Here is an 18,042-nt window from a genome sequence, read left to right as displayed (position 1 = left end):
CAACCAAAAGCATTTGCAAATAACCCAAATTCACCTTCAACAAGTGAATAAATTGTCATAGATTCAAACAATGGAATACTACTTACTTATATGAACAACATGAATAAATCTTTTTTTTTTTTGAGACAGAGTCTCATTCTGTCACCCAGGCTATAGTACAGTGGTGCAGTCTCAGCTTACTGTACCCTCCATCTCCCAGGCTCAAGTGATTCTTCTGCCTCAGTCTCCCAAGTTGCTGGGATTACAGGTGCGTGCCACAATGCCCACCTAAATTTTTTTTCTGTATTTTTGGTAGAGACAGGATTTCACTGTGTTGTCCAGGTTGGTCTTGAATTCCTGATCTCAAGAGATTCTCCTGCCTTGGCCTCCCAAAGTGCTGGGATTACAGGTGTGAGCTACCATTCCCAGCTGAGCAACATGGATAAATACGAAAATAATTACTCTGAGTGAAAGAAGCCACACTAAAAAGAGTACATACTATAGGATTTTATTCATGTAAAGTTCTAGAAAATGTAAACTAATCTATAGTGATAGAAAGCAGATTAGTTGTTGTCTGGGTATGGGTGAGGCAGGAGTAAGAAGGCGAGATTACAACGGTGCAGGAAGAATCTTTTGGAAGTGAAGATTATGTTCATTATCTTGATTTGGAAAATTTTTTTCACCTATATACACATGTTAGAACTTACCAAATTGTATACTTTCAATATGTATGGTTTATTAAATGACAATGATACCTCAATAAAACTGTCAGAAAAGGGGCGACTTAGAGAGAAATTCTGTCTCTGAAGAGTTAAAAGTTGTCATTAGAAAATGCTCCACTAACTTGAAATGTTTCTTGGTTCTCATTTGGAAATACAAAATGATGACTAAAAACTACTCAATATGCATGCCAAATTGAAGCTGATCAACCTTTGACCTTTCTACATCATTTAATGAGGCAGCATGCGCGCTGGCACGAAGAAGGTTCTGTCAAAATGCTGAGTTTGAGATGATTCCTTTTCTGCAGCTCTTTGTTTTGCTCCCAGCCCACCTAATTTGACTCTTGTCATGTTCATACGAGGCCGAGGGCTTTCTGTGAATCCCAATCAGTCACAGTTGTTGGCAGAAGCAGCCTTGGGAGAATGATAGTGTTGTGATTTTTCATGTATAAAAAGATGTGTGTGATCAACAGAAAATAAAATTTCCTTTTGTCTCTGGTCAGTACAATGTAACAATTATTATGGTATTTGAAGGAAACGTCAGCGTAGTCATTTTGTTTAGGTTATTTTGCATCCTGATGAGCCAAGAAAAGAGAGTGAATGCAGAGATAGGTGTTGTGTGATAGAGAGCTGACTGAATTTTCTGTGCTGTACACAAAGACTGAAAACAAATTGCCCACAGATTGAAATAATTTCCATGGGGTCACAAATGTCAACAACATCTTTCAGAATTGGTTTTCTTTTTAAAACTGGGAATTTCTTTCACGATGGCGTCCAGCTTTGAAAACGAGCCTCACATGAAACATGTTCCAAGCCTTTAGAGGGCAACTTGGAGCTGTTAATGATATGTCATTCTTTATATTATTTATTTCTATTACTGTTATCATCATGATCACTACCATCATTGAACATTTACTGATGTCATGTGCAGAGATTAAAAAAAAAAGCAGGTAAACTGCACATTTAAAACAATGTGAAAATTAAGGCCCCTTTTTATAGTTTTATTTAATCATGTGATGTCTGTATATGATGAAGTATCTATAATTTTCACATAAGCAGTGGAGACTTTTCTTTCTTTCTTTTTTTTTTTTTTGTTGAAGTGGGGTCTCACTCTGTCACCCACGCTGGAGTGCAGTGGCACCATCTCAGCTCACTGCAGCCTTGACTTCTTTGGCTCAAGCAATTCTCCCACTTTAGCCTCTCGAGTAGCTGGGACTACAGGCCTGTGCCACCATGCCTGGCTGATTTTTTGTATTTTTTTGCAGAGACAGGGTTTCACCAGGTTGCCGAAGCTGGTCTCAAACTCCTGGTCTCAAACTGTGCCTGGCCAGCAATGGAAACATTCTAAAAATTAGTTTTTAAAAGGAATTTTAGTACAACAGGCTGGGTGTGGTGGCTCATGCCTGTAATCCCAGCACTTTGGGAGGCTGAGGCAGAAGGATTACTTGAGCCCAGGAGTTAAGAAACTAGCTTGGGCAACATAGTGAGACTCTGTCTCTATTTTTAACTTACAGACAAAATTAGGCCCACTCAGTGGCTCACACCTGTAATCCCAGCACTTTGGGAGGCTGAGGCGGGTGGATCACTTGAGGTCAGATGTTCAAGACCAGCCTGATCAACATGGTGAAACCCCATCTCTACTAAAAATACAAGATTAGCCAGGCATGGTGGTGCATGCCTGTAATCCCAGCTACTTGGGAGACTGAGGCAGGAGAATCACTTGAACCCGGGTGGCAGAGGTTGCAGTGAGCCAAGATCTTGCCACTGCACTCCAGCCTGGGAGACAGAGCGAGACTCCGTCTCAAAAAAAAGAAAAAAAAAATTAAAAAAGTAATTTTAGGATAACAATTACTGGATGATGACTATTAGTATGAGGTTAAGGCAGATCCTTCTAGGATCTTCCTATCATTATTACGTAAAGTTGTTTAAAGGACTATAAAGATTGTTATGGGGAGAGGCCATGATGTAAGGTGATTTTCTTACTCATGCACATGACTGAGGTACAAAACATAAACTCTTAGCAAGAAAGGACCACTTTGTCATCTATCTTACCTCTTTTAGCATGCATGCATACATTCAATAATACTCATGGAGTAGCTACTATCTAGGAATACACACAGGTGATAAGCAATCACTTGGTAAGGATATGGTAGCACAGAGGTATGATCTGGGTATTTGAAGGGGCACAGAGAAGACTCCTAACTTCATGTTGCGGAAGAGTGGTGGTGTTCAGAAAAGGCTTTCTGGACGTCTCTGCTAAGATCTGAAAGACAAATTGGTGCTACCAAGGCAGAAGGATTGAGGAGATAGAGGAAGGTCGAGGCAGTGGCCAGCACACATGAACACGCAGGGGAGACAGAGAGTGGCCTGACATGTTTGTAGAGCTAAATATAGTCCGGTCTAGTTGGGGCACAGAATCTATGGAGGAATGGTGGGGCATGCAAGTGGGGAGGTAAACAAGGGTCAGAGTAAGACCTGCCATAAAGGTCAATGCAGAGTTACTCACATAGTTTAAGCAGTGGACTCACTTGTTTAGAATTTCATTCTAGAAAAGAATATTGTTTGTTAAGAAGAAAAACAATTAGATTTGAAAGCAGATGATTTATAAAATATTATAACAATTTGTTAAATATATGAATATCAGCAAGCGTGATTTATCTAGCTCTTTTTAGATACATGTTTTGGGTAGCTTTCATTCTATTTCATTGTAATATGGCTTTTGAAATAGACTCATGTTCATGTGTGACTGTATAATTCAGAAGTTAAAACCACAGGTGAAAGGCTATTTCCTTTGGACTTGAGGAGATAGAAGCCTCTCCCATTTTACTAAACTAAGAAAAAAAAATCTTTATGCATCAAACACATTAATAGTGTTCTCACAAACACAGATTTCATGAAAACCAACTAAAATGAAATAGAAAAGAGGGCAGAATGCTGTTATACTTTCTTATTATGTTAGTTGTTTGTATTTTTTGACTTAATAAGGAAAACTCAATATATTTGGGAAGTGGAAATTAAGATATCCAATATCTCTCTCTGTGTGTGTGTGCGTGTGTGTGTGTATATATATACACATACACACACACATTTAATTAAATACATATACATACACACATGTGTGTATATATACACACACACACGCACACACACACACATATATATATATATATATTTTTTTTTTTTTGTAAAGACAAGTTCGTGCTATGTTGCCCAGGCTAGTCTAGAAACTCCTTGACTTAAGCAATCCTCCCGCTTTGGACTCCCAAAGTGCTAGGATTACAGGCATGAGCCACCATGCCCAGCCAAGTATCTGTATCTTGAGGTCACGGTTTTCTATATAGCGATGCATGAACCCATGCATGAAGTAGTTAATTTATGTATTCAGCAAACATTTATAAGTGCAAATCATATACCAAGCATGTTGCCAGAAGTATGAATGAAACAGGCACATACAGCCCCTGCTCTCATGAGCACATGGTCCGTGTGTGAGGAAGAGACACGTTGACTAACCAGTTGCAGGGATGGTAGCCTGTCCTCACAGTCAGTGCAAAGCTTCCTGATGGCTAGGGGCAATAGTAAGCTTGAGTGCCAGGTACAGGAAGACGATTTGGATATCTGTCTCCAGTCTCTGAAGAATCTCTGTCAATTCTCCAGCCTATATTTATGTTCAATGAGCTCCTAGCTCTTATTCAGTCATCAGCACTTTAGTCCTTTCTGATGTGGCTTATTTGATCAACTCCAGTTTTCCAATATATATTTTTTTCCCTTGTGAGGTAGGAGTTTTGCTGAAGAACCTCATCTTTGGAGTGGTAAGACAACTGGCTCAGAAGTCACTTGACCACTGTAGGACCAAGGAAGAGGCTGGAAAGGTGGAGTTTGAAACATACTCTTTTTAGAGAAGCTGTGATGCTTGGGCATGGCCTGGACACTCTAATTTTTGGTGGTTGTCAAGCCCTGCACTATATTAAACAGAATAGTTTTACCCCAGTTAAAAGTGCTTTTAATGGGTATTATCATTTTTGCTTTGCAAAACTCTTACAGGTTGAAGTTCTTATTCTTTTTAAATTGATGAGCAAGGTGGGATCCATGGAGCTTAAATTGAATGACAGGCTCCGTGGTTCTTATATTTACCTTAAATCACTTTTTATTTGCCCATGCTAAGTCACAGGATTGGTTTGATTGCAGAGTAGGCTCTTTAATTAAATGAATGGGTGTGAAGCTGGCACCATACTGGATTTACTACACTAAGGCATGGTTAGGCGTGTATCTTTTTATCTACTTATTTATTCATTTTAGGCCTGTATCTTAAAAGTATTTTATGCATCTTTGAATGGAGCAGAACAATCATAGCTGGTGAAACATCATAGAGATGACTTGTTTTAATTTATTTAGTTTTTATTTGGTAATGAGATTTGTTTGAAGGTACATCCAGATGTGGGAAAGCAAATCTGTAGCATTGATTTGAATGTTTTTCATTCATGTTTTCACTGCGTTTCTTTCTTTTATTTTTAGAAACAAGTCTCCTCTTCTTACTTCCTGTAGCACATTGCCAAAAAGTTTGCCCCTTTAGCTTCTGGGGCTCCCTGATAAAACCGTCACAGTCAGTCACTGGCATGTGTGCTTAGTTACTTGATGTACTGCGAGAAAAAAAAACCCCATATATATTGCATAAAGTTGGGTTCATGAGCTGCATGTCTGAACAACTAATCTTTTTCTTAGAGAGAAAACTATATTTCACATAATTATGGACCCTAACAATTCAAATCCATTTGTTCACTACTGTTGGTGCATGACTCATTGGAATGGATTTTTTTTTTCTGTCAGGCTGCACTGTGGGTATGTATACACATTGAAGACAGTCTTTAATGCTTCCAAAGTTTAATTAGTGGAACATTACAGACACACGAGAAACCCCCTTGTGGTGGAGTTCTCTATGACGCTGCTCGCTCGTGCCTGATTTGCTTCAAATGTGGTTTCTCCACTTTAGAGAGAAACTGGTATATAAGGTGGCTCTGGGAATTAGTGAAAACCACTTAACATTTACATAGAGATATAGGCACAGTATAACTAATACATAGATCCTGTTTGATTTAAAATATTGTCACTTTTGTTTCCTATTTTGCAAAACCACAAAAAGTGATTTGGTGGGCAGAGCCAAAGGGAGTCCACAAACCATAAGAACAAATCACCCCCATCTGATGGTATTGTAGTTACAGAGTATTTAACAATCCCATGTGACTCCTATATGCCAAAGCTCTTGTGATCTCAGAAACAATCCGTTGTTTATTTCATTAAATTACTGAGCAGTGAACTGTGGAAAACAATTCTGGCTTTGTTGCTGGGAAAAGCTGAGTTTAAGGCATGAAACTCTGCTCATTAGCTATGAGATCCTGAGCAAGATTTTTTTTCCTTCTTCACCTCTGTAAACTTTTGTTCATCTGTAACATGGGGCTACAATAGTACCCATCTGTGAGGGGGTTGTGAGGATTAAATGGGACAGTGTGGGTAAAGTATTTAGAAGAGGCCCTGGCACATAGGTAGTGCTCAACAAATGTGGTTTTGCTTCTATCAGCCTCTCGGTTGCCTCACTGGGCCCTGAGGAAAGAGGAACTTCTCTGTAAATTTGTTTGTGGTTTTGCTTGTGCAGAAATTTGCCTGCCTGAGAATGGAAAGCTGTGGCAGACATTAACCCATGTTCTCAGAGCACAGCGGACCCTTAGGAGGAGCAGGATGTAGATGGAGAATGCTTTGCCAGGGATCAAAAGACATGGGCTCTGGTCTAGCATTCAAAACTATGTGACTTGAAATTTTCTAGATTAGTTCCTCGTCTCTCAGTGCCCAGCACACAGTAGGAATTTGTAAATATTTGTTGTCTAGATTAAAAAATTAATCTGTAAAATGAAGTGATTGGATGGAACCATTCAATCCATATCCTCTTACAGGGGTCCCCTTCGTAATGGAGAAAGTTCCTTAATGAATGGACATCTGCTCTCACTCCATCACGTAGAGCTTTCTATGGCCACTTCCAGTTGCTTTGATTGTCAGGGGCTCCAGTTTTGGGTGGTAGCATGCTTCTGGGAATGGCAGTGGTTTACGGAAGAAGCATCAGAGGGATAAAGAGATGGCTTTGTCAGAAGATGCTAAAATAAGATGTAAAATGCTTCCATAAGCAATCAGCCCTGTACTCTCCATTGTCCCCAAAGCGCAGGCCTGCTCTATCTCCTTGGCATTCTCCATAGCTAGGACTTCTCCATAGTCCAATCAAACTCTACCTTTTATGTTTATTGGAATCCTTTGGTAATTATTTTTCTCTTCAGCATTGCCCTTGGAATTTTAACCCAACAGCATAAAAGGTCTTCAGTGAAGGGAGCAGTGAGGTGATTTAACTTCGGCATGAACTATTAGGAATGCATCTGGATCCTAAGGAGTTTCCAGGGTGATCGTGCTGCTTTCTTTCTACTCTTTTAGGGTTGACCATAAGAGCAATTCATGAGAAGTTGTTCTTGTGTCCTGTGCTCCAGTGTAATTCGAGGTGGGTTTCTTCCACACTCATTATACTTGGGTATGTGAGGTTGCCAGGATCATCACAGAACCTGAGCTGCCTTGTTCTTCAACTTAGGGTGACCGAGGGAAAAAAGGAGCTAGAATGGTGAGAAGTGAATTTTGGACCGGTCTGAGGCAGTCAGAAGTGAAATCACCTTTGCAAAAATTATAACTGAGAACATTATTACAGTGAAAGAGATCTGACTTAACCAACTCCATCTTGCTTCTGACCTTCAGGCTGTCCTTGTTTATTCCTGGGTGTAGGCCAATTAACTTTTGGAGGAACTTAGTTTATAGTTTAACCTTGAAACAAAGTTACGGCTGACAATAACAGCCCTTTCCCCTAACAAATCCCCTTCCTGCCTAGGGACTAGACTGCCTTTGCGAGATTAACAAATTAGCCACAACATTTGAAATTATTGTTTAGGAGTCATGCAGCTGGAGGCTGCAAGATTCTGAACCTCCCCAAATTGCCCCTGGGAAAACATCACTGTTGTAAAACCTAAGATTAGGGCTTGAGATATTTTGCAGGCCCTGTACTCAATGGATCAGCTGGCACCACTCAGATGGATAAATTGGCTCATGTGGTCTTATGTCCCCTACTCAGGAACTGACTCAGCACAAGAGGACAGCTTTGGCTCCCTATAATTTCATCTCCGACATGACCAATCAGCACTCCCCACTTTCCAACCCCCCTACCCACCAAATTATCCTTAAAAACCCCAATCCCTGAGTTCTTAGGGAAACTGATTTGTGTAATAATAAAACTCTATTCTCCCTTACAGCCGACTCTGCGTGAATTAAACTCTTTCTTTCTTTTTTTCTTTTTTTGAGACAGAGTCTCACTGTGTCACCCGGGCTGGAGTTTCGCTCCATCTCCCAGGTTCAAGCGATTCTCCTGCCTCAGCCTCCCGAGTAGCTGGGATTACAGGTGCCTGCCAGCCACCACACCCAGTTAATTTTTGTATTTTTAGTAGAGATGGGGTTTCACCATGTTGGCCAGGCTGGTCTCGAACTTTTGACCTCAAGTGATCCACCCGCCTCAGCCTTCCAAAGTACTGGGATTACAGGTGTGAGCCACCGTGCATGGCCTAAACTGTTTTGCTATTGCAGTTCTCCTGTCTTGATAAATCAGTTCTGTCTAGGCAGCAAACAAGGAGAACCCACTGCATGGTTACAGCAGTTTAAGAAAATAAAGTCGAGATAAAACATAGCATGATATTTAAAGAATTACTGTGTATCAGGTATTGTATAAGCTTCTAAAATACATCACTACTCTCAATCTTCAAATTATCTCATGACATGAGTAATATAGCTATCCTCATTTTACAGGTGACAAAACTGAGGCACAGAGAGATGAAGTAAGTTGCCTAAGGTCACACAGGAAGTGGCAGAACTGGGATTTAAACTTAGAAAGTCTTGCTGTAGAACATGCACTTTTGTACAGCTAACATTTAGGGAAATGCCATAGCGATACTCTGGTTGCCTTCAGCTTGGGCAGCATGGGACCAAGTCTTGCAGGGGTCCTGCATCTTGAGCAATATCCAGAATTATACAGGAACATTTGGACCTCCATGAGAGCCAACAATAGACCAGCAAGGGCAAATGACTCCAATATCTACTTCTGAATGTGTGGTGTCCCAGGCTGTCATTTCTATTAGAGATGTACTTGCCTTCCTAGAGTCATAGTGCAGTGCTTCAAGCCACACCTTCACTTTTCTACCCTGCTGTCCAACCACTGTCAGCTCCAGCCATCACCATTCTACACCATTTCACTCCGTAGCAGTTGGAATGGCTGACGATATTCCAATAATTGTCTTGGTTTTGGCGAGTGTTCCACACTCAAATATATCTGCTCTTTGTTCTCAGTGCCTCCCAGAAAATACCACCATAGATAAAAATAATGTCTAAGTCCCCACTCTTGTTTGCCTCTAGGTGTGGCCATATGACTCATGCTTGCCAGCGGCATGTGAGCAGATGGGGCCTCCCAAGTCTGGGCCTTAGGACCCTGAGCATGCACTCATCCATATGCCCTCTTTCCCTTCTAGAGAGCTGGAATACAGAGGTGCCTATGACCCAGTTTTGATCAAACAGGAAAGGGCAGCACCCTAGGCTCCTCCTACTCAGAGTACGCTTCATATCCCCGCAGCCAGGCATCACCTGGAAACTTGTTAGAAATGCAGACTCTTGCCAGGCATGGTGGCTCACGCCTGTAAATTGAGCACTTTGGGAGGCCGAGGTGGGTGGATTGCTTAAGGTCAGGAGTTCAAGACAAGCCTGGTCAACATGGCAAAATCCTGTCTCTACCAAAACATACAAAATTTAGCCAGGTGTGGTGGTGCATGCCTGTAGTCCCAGCTACTCAGGAGGCTGAGGCGGGAGAATCACTTGAACCCGGGAGGTAGAAGTTGCAGTGAGCTGAGATAGCACCACTGCACTCCAGCCTGGGTGACAGAGCAAGACTCCATCTCTAAAAATAAATAAATAAATAAATAAATAAATAAATTTTAAAAGGCAGCCTCTCAAGCCCTATCCCAGACCTTAAATCAGAACCTGCATTTTTTTAACAAGAGCTGGATGATTCACTGCACATTAAAATCTGATGAAACAACAGCATAGAAAAATCCTGGTTCTCTGAGTGATCACATGGAGCATGGCTTCCCCGATGACTGTTCCTCTCATTTTAGGAATGTTACAGCAAGAATAGCATAAACCTCTGTGGTAAGCCACTCTAATGTGGGGTCTCCTTGTTACAATGGCTTAGCCCTCATCCTAAGTAATGCTGTATCGTTATCCTGGTTTTAAGGATGAGAAAAGTGAGATTTAGAATGTGTACCTTTAGGGCTCTGACAGGAAGCAGGATTTAACTTGAGTGGTTTGAATAAAAAGATTAAGGATGGAGGGCTGGTGTTAAGGATGGAGTGCTGATGTAAGGTTTTTTCCCAGGAAGCTTGGCAGTAAAGGGAAGGAAACCAACTGGTGGCTGAAAGTCGCCTGGGGGTCAGGAACCTGAATATATTGGTAGGCAGTGAGAAAGGAGCCAGTAGAATGGAAAAGGTTAAGGTTAAGGAAGTGTTTGATGGGATCCTGAAGTAGGGGAAGAACAAAAGCATGGTCTAGGCCAGGTGTGGTGGCTCACACCTGTAATCCCAGCACTTTGGGAGGCTGAGGTGGGTGAATCCCTTGAGGCCAGGAGTTCAAGACCAGCCTGGGCAACCTAGTGAAACCCCATCTCTACTAAAAATACAAAAATTACCAGTGTATGGTGGTGCACACCTGTAGTCTCAGGTACTCTGGAGGCTGAGGCAGGAGAATCGCTTGAAGCCGGAGGCAGAGGGCTGATCGTGCCACTGCACTCCAGCCTGGGTGACAGAGTGAGACACCATCTCAAAAAAAATAAAATAAAATAAGCATGGCATGAGAGGAGAGGACGTTTCCTCTGAGATAGGGGGAAGCGATAAAGATGTGTGTGGAGGTGGTCAGTGTATGATGTGTGTGTGTGCGCATGCCTGTGTGAGTGTGTATGCATGAGTGTGACTAGGCTTGAGGGAGCTCATATCTTCTCTGTGAAGTGGGAGATAAGGTCTTGTTCTGAGAGAGAAGGGGCCATTTCCTGCACTAGTTTGAGGAGACGCTGTGTGAATCAGGAAGGGAAAATGGTGAGTAGATGTGGGACAGGGCTGTGTGTAGCGTGAACATCTCGACTGCTTTAAGTCTCTTCGCTTTGTTCCTGGGCACAAGGTGGTCAAATTGGAGAATCACTCTGGTCTGGTAGGAAGTTGTAGTTTTTGATGAGGAACATCCTATATTAGATACAGTTTGGTAAAGAATTTCCTCAGAGTAAAATCTGGACAATGGCATCATATCCTGAACCAGCACATAATATTTGAGGCAGTAAAATGGCATGATCATTTCTTTGTCCTTTGGTAGAAGCTGCACCCTGGACCCGGGACTGAAGCCCATGTGTTCCCCTGGTTGCTTCGAGAGAAGGAGACTGTGTACCATAGAGTGTCCGGCTTTTGCTTCACTAACTCAAGCCCCTGTTCAGAATTCACATGTGGGAAAATTATTTGGAAAGGGCCATAACCAGAGCTGACTGCCAACAGTTCTGTGTGTTGTATACCAGACAGCCCGGAAAGGTGGGGACTTGGCCTGGGGGACTCAAGGTGCTTGTCACCTATTCAGCAGGCTCTGGCTGGCGATACCCAGGTCCCTGGGACATTGCCATCTGATAATCATCTCCACATTAGCCGGCTTTGTTGGCCAAACCATCAGGCCAGCTGGTGGCTTCTCTTTGGCAGCTGTTTCAAGAAAAGGATTTCTTTTACAGAGACAATGGATTTTTTCATCCATGTTGGGATGGATTTGGGGGTTTCTCCAACAGTGCTGAATTGTTTGTCCGACTTAAAAAAAATAAGCGAACAGGGACACATAATTTTTGACCTCCCTGTAACTTCTGACTCTAAGTCTACAGAGTTAAAGTGCTCCACTTTGTACCCGCTGTATGTAACCATTTCTGAAAAATATTTTTGTGTTGGAATATCATGTTGTATATAGGCAGGGGATGATTTTAGAAGCATTATTAAATGTCACAAGTTTCATAGAAAGATTTATATTCACATAATATGGCATAATGCATGAATTACTAGATATTTAATTACATAATATTTTTTACATAAATTCATTCAATACCTTTATATAAAATTTTTAACCTTTTTTTCTTAACTTCAGGAATAACATAACCAGGACTTCTTGGGAGAATAACCTTGTTCTGAACACTGTTTCTTTTTAACAGAAAAAACAAACTTGATTATCTAATCATTTATTAAATAGAAAGAAAAAAATTAAAATTTAGTTAATGGAACAATCATCTGCTTTAGGTTTGTCATATATTTCTGGCTAAGGTAGTATATTGATTTTGCTTTGGGGAAAAAACTGTTTATTAAATCTATTTTCTAGTTATAGGCAAACATAAAAAATAAGCATGCATGAAAAAAGTCCTCATAGATGTTGTTAAATGGAAAAAGCAAGTTATAAAATAATACATACAGTATGATTCCCAAACTTATAAAACAAATAAGTAATGTGTCTACATACAGATACACAGAGATGCATTTGCATGTATCTAGGTGTGGAAAAAGTAATTGGAAGTAATGCTGAGATTTTAATTTCATTTGTTATTGACTTTCTTGCATTTACTGTTTTCCCGGATGCAGGTACTTCTCATGTGTGGGCAGATGGGAGTAGGTTCTTCAAAATAAAGAGCATGATGCTTCTCAGATGAGGGTGGTAACTGAGGCCTCTTGATGAACTTAAAGTGCTGGATGTCACGTTATTTTCCAGGGGAAGATAATGACGCAAAATTAGAGGTCTAAAATAATTGAACCCTCTTGTTTTCCTCAAAATAAAAAAATGTGTATGTAATGTATTCATTTATTTCTAGTTGTTACACTGTCGGCACTATATATTTGAGGATTGGATAAAATTTACATAATCAGAAAAGAATTATTAAAAGTAAAGGAAATTTCCAAGTGATGACTACAAACGATTTGTTAATCTGTGGAAAATGTACCTGATTTTAAGTCAAACAAATCACATTCACTGCATTAACAGGTACTCTCATGAGATGATGGTTAAGGAAATAAAAATGGAGAGAGGCCAAGGACGAAATTGAACATGTGGCACACATTGCCACTGTGTGTCTCTGGCTGGTCTTACACCCATCTCAAACGTGCATGTCTTGGGGTGTGGCAAATTGTTACACAGAAGATACTTAGTGCTGAACAGATTCTGCTTTATATAGCAAGGACATTTTATTACAATCCTGGAGCCAATATAGTCTGATTTTTTGAAGACTTAAAAACACACCCACAATTTAAAACAGGCCCGAGGGATGCTCGTGGTGAGACATCAAGCCCAAGGCAATTTGTTGGCAGAATTAAATTCTGGCTAATTTCCTTAGTGCCAGAGTGTCCAGCGCTCTCATTAACTGCACTAGTTACCAATGGAAAATTTGTCTTTCAGTGCAGGGCACTTTGCTGAAGTGGAGCCAGCCTCCTGAGAAGTGCCTGGAAGATTGGCTTGGAGTATTCTGAAGTGGTTTGGGGCTGCCCAGAGACTCATGGGCATGGTACAGTGACTCCTGCCAGGGACTCCTTTGGCCTCAGAGGTAGGTTCTGAAATGAGGACTTGTGCTCATGCCAGGCGCTGTTGCTAAGACAGCTTCTGTGTGTTATTGTGTGGGAAAAGGAGGTTCAGCTCCGTGGCCCACCTCCCAATCACTGGAAGAGGAATGTGAAAGGCAGAGCAGGGGACCTGGAGGAGGAATGCGCAGTGATGGAAGTGCAAAGGCAGGAGATGGGTCTGGAAAAGACTCCAGTCACCGTCACTTCCAGGGCAGAAGAAGCCATAGTCAAGGGTAATTGCAAATCAGGGAGCATGCAATTTATTGAGTTCAGGTATCTTGGGAAAGTGTAAAGAAGTGAGAGGATTGGGACATGAGGTAAAGATGCCAAGGTCTGCTGCAGTGAGGTGCAGGAAGGGTAAGCTGGGGTGTAATGGGTGGGAGGTAAAATCAAAATGCCTTTGGATTTACAGGTTGAGTGGTATGCAATGCAGAATTGTAGAATGTTCTCTGTGATGACTTCTGCATTTTTACTCAACAAACTCCCATTATCCTATTGTGTTTTCTGTTTGCTAATGTAATCAACAAAAGGAATGCCTTTATTAAGTGACACTCAAGTAAAGGAATGACCATATTTATCTTCAGCTTCTTTCTTTCTCTTTCTTTCTTTCTTTCTTTCTCTCTCTCTCTCTCTCTTTTTCTTTCTTCTTTTTTTGTTTTTTGATGGTGTCTTGCTCAGGCTGGAGTACAGTGGCACAATCTCCGCTCACTGCAACCTCCGCCTCCCAGGTTCAACCAATTCTCATGCCTCAGGCTCCCATGTAGCTGGGCATGCACTACCATGCCTGAGTAATTTTTGTATTTTTAGTAGAGATGGGGTTTTGTCATGTTGGCCAGGCTGGTCTTGAACTCCTGACCTCTGGTGATTCACCTGCCTCAGCCTCCCAAAGTGCTGGGATTATCGGTGAGAGCCACCCCACCTGGCTTTAACTTCAGTCTCTAAATTGACTAACAGCTTAATGCAATGAGATGGGGTGGAGATTGGGGGCTATGGGCAACTGGACTCTGGCCATATTGGAGAACATGGCTGTCAAAGAGATATGCATATCTCACCCTTCCTGTATGCTATGGTCTGAATTATGTGTTCCTCCCAAATTCACATGTTGAAACCTAATTACCAAGGTGATAGTATAAAAGATGGGGCCTTTAGGAGGTGATTAATCATGAGAGGTATGCCCTCATGAATGGGATTAGTACCCTTTTAAAGGGCTTGAGGGAGGGAATTTGGCCTCTTTTTTGCCCTCTTGCCCTTCTGCCTACTGCCTTTGAAGACACAGCGATAGGCACCATCTTGGAAGCAGAGAGCAGCCCTCACCGGACACTGAATCTGCTGGTGCCTCGATGTTGGACTTGCCAGCCTCCAGAACTGTAAGGAATAAATTTATGCTGTTTATAAATTACCCAGTCTCAGATATTTTGTTATAGCAGCACAATTGAACTAAGATACTATGATAAAACACATGGCAGAAATACTTTGGATTTATCCTGTAGGAGTTCACCTTGGGACTATGTTTATTTTCCTTTCAAGAAGTGTTTTTCCTGGCTGGGCGTGTTGGCTCATGCCTGTAATCCCAGCACTTTGGGAGGCCGAGGCGGGCAGATCACCTGAGGTCAGGAGTTTGAGACCAGCCTGGCCAACGTGATGAAACCCCATCTCTACTGAAAATACAAAAATTAGTGGGGCGTGGTGGTGTGCACCTGTAATCCCAGCTACATAGGAGTCTGAGGCAGGAGAAGCGCTTGAACCCAGGAGGCAGAGGTTTCAGTGAGCTGAGATCATCCCACTACACTCCAGCCTGGGTGATAAAGTAAGACTCAGTCTCAAAAAAAAAAAAAAAAAAGTGTTTTTCCTTTTGAGAAAGGAGAGACTAAATTTATGTATTACTTCAGGCATTGGGATGATGCCATCCTGGGATGCGAGAAACTCTCAGATGAAAGAAAAAAATAGGTCAGGTGTGGTTTCTCACTCCAGTAATCCCAGCACTTTGGGAGGCTGAGGCGGCCAGATCACTTGAGGTCAGGAGTTTGAGATCAGCCTGGCCAACAAGGTGAAACCCCATCTCTACAAAAAATACAAAAATTAGTTGGGTGTGGTGGCGTTTGCCTGTAGTCCCAGCTACTCAGGAGGGTGAGTCAGGAGAATCGCTCGAACCTGGGAGGCAGAGGTTGCTGTGAGCTGAGATTGCACCAGCCTGGGTGACAGAGTGAGACTCTGTCTCCAAAAGGAAGAAAATAAATAAAATAAAAAATAAAAAAATACAGGATGGTTTGAGACATGGGATATCATTGGAGCTAACAAGAGAGAGGGTATGATTAGAATACCTAGAGTACAACCGGAGAGTCACAAGAAGAATAAAAAGAAAGAAAAAGTTGGAAAAGTTAAAGATTCTGCTAGGAATTGTGGTGTAGCTGTGAGAAACTGAACAAGTTAGAGTAGACTTATCAGTAGATGTCTGGAGGAGCCAAGTAGAATGATTTATTTTATATGCCTAAGAAAATGACTGCAGAAAATAAATACAGGAAATAGGAGTTAGGTTAGAATAGGGAGGCGTCCTTCAAAGGATCCCCCAAGTCCACACGTTACCAGAGAGAGCTATTTCATCTATTCTGATAGACTTGGTGTTTTAGGATGAGAAATTTCCTTGTGAATACAGCATATAGTGAGCTATGAACAGACAGATGGTGAAATTTTAATGTTTATATACTATTTACTTATTTACTCATGCTCTGTGGTTAAAGAGGCTCACATTCTCACTTTTTGCTGTATGTTGCTTCTGTCTCTGTAATTCTTAGTGTGTTAAAATGCAACCTTTTTTCAAGATATCAGTGTCCTTGCCCCTCTAATAAGCTTCCCTAGCTCATAGGAAAGAAAGGGCAATCTTATGGCTACAGTTTTGTCTGATGCCATTGGAGAGCATAAATGACAGTTTGGGCAAAGTATTATGAGAAGTCTTTCAGTAACGTCTAGTTTGCAGACTTAAATATAACAGAGAATTTTCTTTTTAAAAAAAGATTCCCCCAGCTCCAATAAGGTATAAATGACATAAAATGATATACATTTATTGTATACAATGTGATGTTTTCATATATGTATATGTTGTGAAATGATTAAATCAAGTTAATTAACACATACTTAACATTTTTTTGTGGTAAGAGCATTTAAAATCTTAATTTTAAACATTCTTAATTTTAAAATATATATTATTATTAACTGCAGTCACCATACTGTACAAGAGATCTCCAAACCGTATTCATCAGATTTAACTAAAACTTTGTACCCTTTAACCAACATCTCTCCCCCACCCCCACCATCCCAGCCCCTTGCAACCACCATTCTACTCTGTGTTCCTATGACATTGACATTTTTAGATTCCACATGTAAGTGACATCATGCAGTATTTGTCTTGCTATGTCTAGCTCATTTCACTTACCATGTGCTCCAGATTCATTATGATGTTGCAAATGGCAAGATTTTTTTTTTCCTTTTCAGGCTGAATAGTATTCCTATGTACGTAAATGCCACATTTTCTTTATCCATTCATCCTTTGATGGACTACATTGATTGATTCCATATCCTGGCTATTGTGAATAATGCTGCAATGAACCTGGGAGTGCAGCTATCTCTTTGACATAACTAATTTCATTTCCTTTGGATAAATACCCAGAAGTGGGATTGCTGGATCATATGGTGGTTCTATTTTTAACTTTTTGAGGACCCTCCAAACTGTTTTCTATGATGGCCGTACTGATTTTCATTCCCTCCAACAGTGAACAAGGGCCCCCTTTTCTCCATATCCTTGCCAACAACTGTTATCTTTCATCTTTTGAATAATAGCTGTTCTAACAGGTGTGAGGTGAATATCTCATTGTGGTTTAGATTTGCATTTCCCCGATGATTAGTGATGTTGAGCATTTTTTCATAGACCTGTTGGTCATTTGTATGTCTTCTTTTGAGAAGTGTCTAATCAGATCCTTTGCCCATTTTTTGATCAAGTTGTTTTTTTCCTTGCTACTGAGTTATTTGGATTCATTATGTATAGTTACTTTGGATATTAACCCCTTATCAGATGTATGGTTGGCAAATTTGCAACATGTAACGAGCCATACAGAGCAAGGTGGCATTATTGAGTAGTTCTAGGCAAGAATCTTCTGACTCCTTAGCCTGTGTCAGAGCGTGGTTCTAGGACCATCTGCATGAGAATAACCTGTTAGAAGACATATTACATGTGAAAAGCCTTCTTAAAAATGCAGATCCCTGGGCTCTACCCCAGGCCTGCTGAGCAAAAATTCTTGGAAGTCTCAGTAATCTGAGTTTGTGAACTTTCCAGATGATAATAATCCACAATAAAATGTGCAGATCCCCACCTTAAGGGAAGGAAGAGGATACAGAACACCTTGCCCCCACTTGTTATTGCAGCTGGGTCTGCTCTGAATTCTCTCGGTTTTGGAGACCACATTTTATTTTTTATTTTATTTTATTTTATTTTTTTGAGAAGGAGTCTCACTTTGTCTCCCAGGCTGGAGTGCGGTGGCGCGATCTCTGCTCACTGCAAGCTCCGCCTCCCGGGTTCAGGCCATTCTCCTGCCTCAGCCTCCCAGTAGCTGGGACTACAGGCA

The 18,042-nt window shown here is 41.2% G+C and overlaps 1 long non-coding RNA gene across 7 annotated transcripts in view; it reads left to right on the top strand.

Annotated features, from left to right (window-relative positions):
• Positions 1-18,042, top strand: part of LOC103886190 — a 206,121-nt gene that overhangs the window by 25,142 nt on the left and 162,937 nt on the right. For all 7 annotated transcript variants that reach the window (XR_004184947.1, XR_004184952.1, XR_004184946.1 and 4 more), the window contains 2 exons: positions 12,458-12,657; positions 13,266-13,410. This is a non-coding gene — a long non-coding RNA (uncharacterized LOC103886190). The remainder of the gene's footprint in view (positions 1-12,457; positions 12,658-13,265; positions 13,411-18,042) is intronic.

This window comes from Papio anubis, chromosome 7 (assembly GCF_008728515.1).
Source record: "Papio anubis isolate 15944 chromosome 7, Panubis1.0, whole genome shotgun sequence".
NCBI lineage: Eukaryota > Metazoa > Chordata > Mammalia > Primates > Cercopithecidae > Papio > Papio anubis.
This window is presented reverse-complemented; position numbering and strand designations above follow the sequence as displayed.